Source organism: Pteropus alecto, unplaced genomic scaffold (assembly GCF_000325575.1).
Source record: "Pteropus alecto unplaced genomic scaffold, ASM32557v1 scaffold101, whole genome shotgun sequence".
NCBI lineage: Eukaryota > Metazoa > Chordata > Mammalia > Chiroptera > Pteropodidae > Pteropus > Pteropus alecto.
Window position 1 is genome coordinate 2,757,368 of NW_006432945.1, and position 7,354 is coordinate 2,764,721.

Below are 7,354 nucleotides of genomic sequence, written 5' to 3' on the forward strand. Positions count from 1 at the left end.
TTTAATGGCCTTGTGGACTCGTCAGACTCCTTCACTAGAGACCAGGTCTACTAAGTCTTTGTAACCCCAACCTCAGGCTTGGTGCACGAAGTGGTAGGTTCTCGATCAATGTTTGCATTTTAATAATAGGGTAGGCTCTCGATCAATGTTTGCATTTTAATAATAGGGTAGGCTCTTCTTTTTCTTGGAGGAAAACACTTAAAACCATCATTTTAGTGGTCTCAACTTAACTAAGGAAGAGACCCTTTACTATATCTAGGGACCAAAGAGAAAGTATGAAAAGAACTAAATACTCTGCAATTTCAAATGATTAATGGAAGGTGTAAGACTAGCTTCAGAAATGGTAATATTCTAGAGGGTGAAGTAAAAAGGGGTTTCCAGACCTCCAAATTTCCCTTCAACCCTTAAGAGTTGGTCCCCGTTGGGGACCAATGGCTCTTAAAACAAAAACGAGAACAAAAAGCTCCTTCTATTGTAAATATGTTTGAGCTGTCCCCACCAGACTGAGCCCAAATGAGTGGCTTAATTTGAGGCAATCTCCTGGCCATGACACACAGCATTACCTGTCTCTGTTTCAGTTAAACTTATTCTGAGATAGGCACTTCTAAAGTAGCGATAAAGCAAAACCAAAGAGCAAGTCAAATATACTCTTCAGCAAAATTAGTGTCATAAAAAAAATCATTAGGAGTCTGGATAACGTGAATGAAACAAGACTTTTGTTAAGGTCCTCCCTGTGTGCCTAGTGTAGTTGGTGAATCAGGGTGCAGTTCACAATTATTGCTCTGCTTTGATTTTTTTCCTTTTATAAAATGAGGATAATACCCCATCCTCTCTATCTTTCAGCTTCCATTCTACTTCCAAATTTCTATTAGCTGTAACTTTATTTTTATATTATTTTAATATTACTTTGTTTTGTAACATTAAGTATCTGTGCTTTGTCTGTTAGTTGACTCTTTAAACATTTATTTCTGCAAAACAGTAATACATAGACAAGAGTCCAATTGTGCAAAGGAATCCACAGGAAGATAAAGTCCGCCTTTCATCCCAGTCTCTGACACCACCCTCCCCAGAGGTAAATGGTTCCTGTGTATGCTTTCAGAAATATTCTGAGCGTGTATACGCATATATATATGAGATACATACTACTATGGTTTGAATGTTTGTGTCTCACCCACATCATACACTGAAATCCTAATCCTCAAAGGTGATGGTATTAACAAGTGGGCTTTTGGGAGATGCTTAAATCATGAGGGTGGAACTTTCATGAATGGGACTAGTGGCTTATAAAAAAGGGTCCAAAGAGATCCCTAGTCTCTTCCACCACATGAACTTATAGGGAAAAATGTGCAACCTGAGCGAGGGCCCTCACCGGACCATATGAGATGGGAAGAACTCTGATCTTAGACTTCCAACCTCCAGAAATGTGAGCAATCAATTTTTGCTGTTAATAAGCCACCTAGTCTGGGGTAATTTGTTATAGCAGCCCAAGCAGAGTAAGACAGACAGACAGACAGACAGACACACACACAGCTTGTTATAGCAGCCCGAGCAGAGTAAGAGACAGACAGACAGACAGACACACACACACAAATATATATGAATGCTGTATTAATCTTTTGCACATTGACTTTTCCACTTAAAATATCAAGATTGTTCTATATTGGCATGGCAGATATGCTTCATTCTTTTTGAAAAGTTCACTTATAGTCCATCGTGTGGTGGTGGGGGGATGGGTTTTAAAGTCTAGAAACTATTACAACATCAACGTTAAAAAAACAAAGATTTAGTACGAAAACATTCCTGAAAACTTAAATTTAGAACTCAGAAAATTTTGTTCAATTCAGCAAATAGTTATTAAGCATCTACTATGTATAGGGACCCAGATAACCTTTATTCTTTCTTTTCCTTAGCAGCTTTAAATATCTATCCAATAATAAGGGGGAAATAGTATTTGGTACCTCAACATTTGAAAGGTTACATATATACATACTCTTACCTATAACTCTATAATTACTTTGCTTCAAGACTCTGAGTATAATTCCTTGTTTTAATTGTTCTTATCCATATGAGTACTTTTCTGGAGTAGGTTCATATTGGTCCCATTTCCTTACTTCTTCACTTCTCAAACCACTGCAGTTTGGCTCTTCAGCTCATCATCCCAGTAAAACAGTACTTACCAAGATCATTCTATGACCTCTTACTTGCTGAAACATTGAACACAATTAAGCCTTATCTTACTGGACTTCTCTGCTGCCCTGGTGATGCTCTTTCTCTCTGAACCTCTCTATATCTTTGGTTTCAATAAGGTACACTCTCCTAGTTGTCTTCCTCTTTGTCTGTTTTTTCTGTCTTTGCTATGGATTTCGTTTCTTCTTTGTGGCCCTTCAATGTTGGTCTTCTCTACAAGGTTTTCATTCTTGGCTCATTATACTTCTCATTTTACATGCTCTTCCTGTCTGGTCTAGTTAGGTCTCAATCAATTGGTAACAAATCCATTTCTCCGGTCTTCTTCATCTTAATTATATATCCAACTGCATGCTGGATATCTCTCCATGGAGAATCCAATATACCTAGAGATGAATTTATCCTCATTGCTCTTCAAATTGGTTAAGTCTTCAGTATTTACCACCTCAGTTGTTGACACAATCACCCACCCAGACACCAAGGCCAAAACCCTAGCATCAGTTTAGACTCCCCTCTTCCCTTTTCCTTTCCATATTCAATCTCTAAATTTTGTTAATTTTACTTACTGTTTACATCTGTCCCTGCTTCTATCTTTGCCATCACTGCCATAACTTAAGCCTTGTCATTTCTTGACTACTTCAACAGCCTTCTAATTGATTTGTCACATTCAGTTCCCATCGAAAATACTATTTGAACCAAATAATTCTATTGCTTAGATCCCTCTGGTTCTCTCCTATTACCTGTAAATTGCTTATATAGTTCAGTCCTTGCCTATCTTTCCAGCCTCTTTCTGAGTTGACTTTATGCTCCAGGAATACAAAACTATTTGTAGTTTCCTGACATAATTCAAGATCCTTTGCATTTCCCATACTACTTTCTGTACTTGGAATGCTCAATATTTTCCTTTATAACTTGGAATTTTTATGTCCTAATTAAGACATATTTGACTACTCAAAGTTACAATGATAATAACACATGAGTAGGCATCAAAGTTTCTTGTTTTCCACATGGATATTGGATTGACCTAACACCATTTATTGAAATACCTTTTTTTCTCCACTGTTACAACAGTGTCACCTTTGCATAAATAAAATGTTCACATAAGCACCTTTTTGGGAACTTTATACAGTTCCATTGCTCTACTTTCTAATATCTGGTAGTATAAATCTTCCAACTTTGTTCTTCCAGATTGTGTTGGCTATTCTTGGTCTTTTGAATTTCCATATAAATTTTAGAATCAGCTTGTCAATTTACACACACACACTCACACTCACACACACACACACACACACACACACACAACCTGCTGGGATTCTAATAGGGATTAGACTAAATTTACAGATCAACTTGGAGAGAACTGACATTTTTATGATATTGAGTCTTCTGATCTGTGAGTATAGTATATCTGTCCACTTACCTGGGTCTTCTCTAATTTCTCTTAATAATAAAATTTTCAGTATAGAGTTCTCAGACTACACATCTTCCATGAAAATTTATTCTGAGATGCAATGGGCTAGATGGTATCCCAAAGATATCAGGTCCTAACCCCTGGAACCTGTAAACGTGACCTTATTTGGAAAAAGGGTCTTTGCAGATGTGATTAAGTTACGGATCTTGAAACAAGGAGATACTCCTAGATTATCCAGGTGGGCCCTAAATGCATCAGTGTCTTTAGATGACGGAGGAAGAGGTAAATTCGAGACACACACAGAGAAGACAATGTGAAGATGGAGGCAGAGGTTAGAGTAATGCAGCTTCAAGCCAAAGAATGCATCAGATATCAGAAACTGGATAAGGCAAGGAACAGAGATCCCCTAGAGCCTCTGGAGGGAATGTAGCGCTACCAAGACCTTGATTTCAGACTCCTGATCTCCAGAATGTTGAGAGAATAAATTTGTTTTAAGCCACTGAATGTGTAGTAGTCTATTACAGCAGCCACATGAAACTAATAATATTTTTGATGCATTTATATACAGTATCACTTTTTAAAAAAATTCATTTTCTAATTGTTTAGTGAAGTATATATAAATATAATTGATCTTCATATGCTGACTCTATCCAGCGACTTGCTAAATTCACTCATTAATACTAATAGTTTATAGATTATAAATTTATATAGACTCTCATTTCTCAAAATAACAGATTTATGTATTTCTTCCCAATCCTTATACATTTTCCTTGCCTTTTTGCAATTCCTGGGATGTCCAGTACAATAATGAAGTATATTCTCTTATATCTTTTGATTTTGGAACTATGAGAATGTATTGTCTTTTCAAAATTTAAAATACAATGAAAATAGAAAAAAACCTTAAATACTGTAAAAAAAAAAAAAAAAGTGGCCGAACAAAATAACCAACATCCATCTAGTTGACAAATCCATAGGCCTTTTCTTAAACCCTTCTCATGACTCTGCATCATTGGACATTGTTTATTAAAACTTTCTTAAAGATTTCTTCCTTGTCCATTATTTTTTTCTCCCTTTAACACCTTATAGACTGTCCCAAGATTTTCTCCTTAGGTCTTGAGGACCCTGAGAAAGATAACTACCAAGGACTCCTGGTGGCTAACTGGGCTCGAATTTAAACAGAGCCTAGAAGCCTTTCTAAACATGGACTCACAGAAACTGCACTTTAGGGAGAAGCCTGCACTGAACTGCCTGCCTGCCTGCACGCACTGTATTCCTGCCATCTGAGCCCTATAAGAGTTCCTGGAATCATATTTCAACCAATAAGACTGAGGTTTTCTCTGTCCATAGCTTCAGCAGCTATATCCCCCTCCCCATCATCTTCACTGACCAATCACAGCAGCTCTATTCTGACCAATAAGAACAGTTCGTACCAATCAAACTGTGAGAATTTAGAGCCTTCATTTGCATGAGGACAGATCATGAGGACAGATCAGGGACCAGGGACAGGATCATCTGTCTATATGTCAGCTCCTCTTGGGCTGAGTGCATGATCCCTTTCCATGGAATTACGAACCGTTATGTTTCCCTGGTTGTTGGTGTAGCACAGCAGAGCAGTCTAGCTGGAGAGGGGCCTTGCCCCAAGGCCACCTGACAGCCATGCTGTTTCATAACTTAGCTGTAACACCACTGAGCTGATCCACAGCTGTTATTCTCATTCATGCTGTATCTCTTGGAACTGAGTAGTTTCCCTCTTCACCACACCCCAAATTGGGGATTCCTGTTGGTGTTGAATTGGCACCAATGACTATCAGTTGACAGTCTCTATACTGTCCTGTTAACTGTTGAGAAATAATTTTAACAGCTATTATTCTTCAGAACCAAGTCAGTTTTGGGTGCTGTCCCTTTCCTCCAGGGGCAAAACAGAAACTTGCTTTCCGTTATTTTTTTTAAATATCTTAACCCATCTTCCTCCCTGAGGTGGTTCTCCCAAGAGTGGGATAGTCTTCCTTGCTCCGCCCTCTTTGCTGTACTCAAGAAAAGCATGAAATCTTTTTAAGGCTTTTATTGATAGAAATGTTACAAAAGTCTCCAGATCATGTTTTGATCCTTGATCTATACGCATAAATTGCTTTCCGTAGAAAACTGGCTGGAAGGTGTTGTAAAGTTGGAGTGTTAGAAAGCTGGCTGGCCAAGAGGCCTTTTTGTGAATTCACTCAGTTCAGGGATTGGCCTTTGTGTTACAGGACCTGAGATGCTGAATCATGACCATTAGAAGCTTATGTACAAAAATTAAAATACTAATGTGTTAATTTACAGTGAAAAATATAACTGTCAAGGGTAATGGCTATTCATTACATTCAGCCAGAACGTTCTCTCCTTGTAGAAAAACTGTACAGAAATTAAAAGACTATTCAGAACTCTATTTGTTGAGAAAAGGAACAGAACAAAAGGTATGGTTGTGGTTTAAATATTGCACAGAATTATATCAAGCTTTGCTAGACAAACTATCTCCACTACCAAAACTGGACAGATTTTGGACCTGCCCAGGGCTCTCCCCTTTAGAAAAGGACCCTGCCAAATATTTACTTCCCAGGCTTTTCTTGGCTCATTTCCTAATTGAGACATTTCTGCTTTAGTGTTATTTCTTTCAGTGAAGGTTTTCTCTGGTCAAGTGTTTGGAAAATACCTTACAATTAACCCCAAATACTGATCTGCATACATCTGCATACTAAATGCTCACAGTTAAGTCCTGATGTCTCCTGAGAAAATTTAAAAAAGAAAATCATAAATAGCCCCTAACGACAGGCAGCCTGGCACGTAGACATCCTCAAATCTGGTAAACGAAAAACGCAGTTCCCCATTCCTTCTGCCTAATGCAATTCAGAAAAGCATTACAGAGCACATCTCCTGCCAGGCTGGAAACCCTGCCAGAATGCAGCTCTTGCCTCACCTCGACTTGAGGACTCCGCCCTCTCTACAGCTCTGCTCCAAGCCTTGACCACGGGTCAGCACAGCCTGGATAGGCGCTAACCGGGCAAAGACCCCATCCTCGTTTTGTTTTACTACTGAACAGTACCCACTCCCTAACTAATGAAATAGCAAAACCTAAAAAGGAGAGAGAGAGAGAAGATGAAAACAGGGAGAATGGGTTAAAAACAAAAAATGTTTCAGCAAAATGCAGCTGCATTGCTCCGCACTGGAAACTCAGCTCGGTACCCTTGGTCTCTCTAGGGAATCAAGCCCCAGTTCGGATTCAGGAACAAAAACTGCCGAGTCTAAACAACGATGACCAAGTCTACTGCTCTGGCGGGCTGGGCCTGGGAATCCAGAAGTCGCCCTGCTCCACGCCCGACTCCACCGCGGGAACGCGCGCGACAACAGCTAGACGCCGGCGGAGGAGCCCTGTAGCCCAGCAGCCAGGCCGCCGCAGTACCTGAAGAGGGCCCTGGTCCCGCTGGGGCCTACCCGACCCCTGCAAACCCCTCGAAAAAAGGGGGGCCGTTCCCCGAACTCCTGCGCCTCGGGTCGCGCCGGCCCTTTCTCACGCTGGCTGCGTTTCTTCCGCCCAGAGAGGGCAAAGAGTCCCGCTCCCTCGCGTGCGCCTCCGCCCGCGCCCCAGAGCGCCCCCTAGGCAGGAAGCCCGAGAGTTGGCCGCGCCTCTGCGGCGATTTTATTAGCGCTCGGTGGGGGTTGCCCGGTCTGTCGGCGTGCGGGGCTTCCCTGCCCCTCCCCCTCGCACCCCGCCCGCCCCCCCGGCGGCCG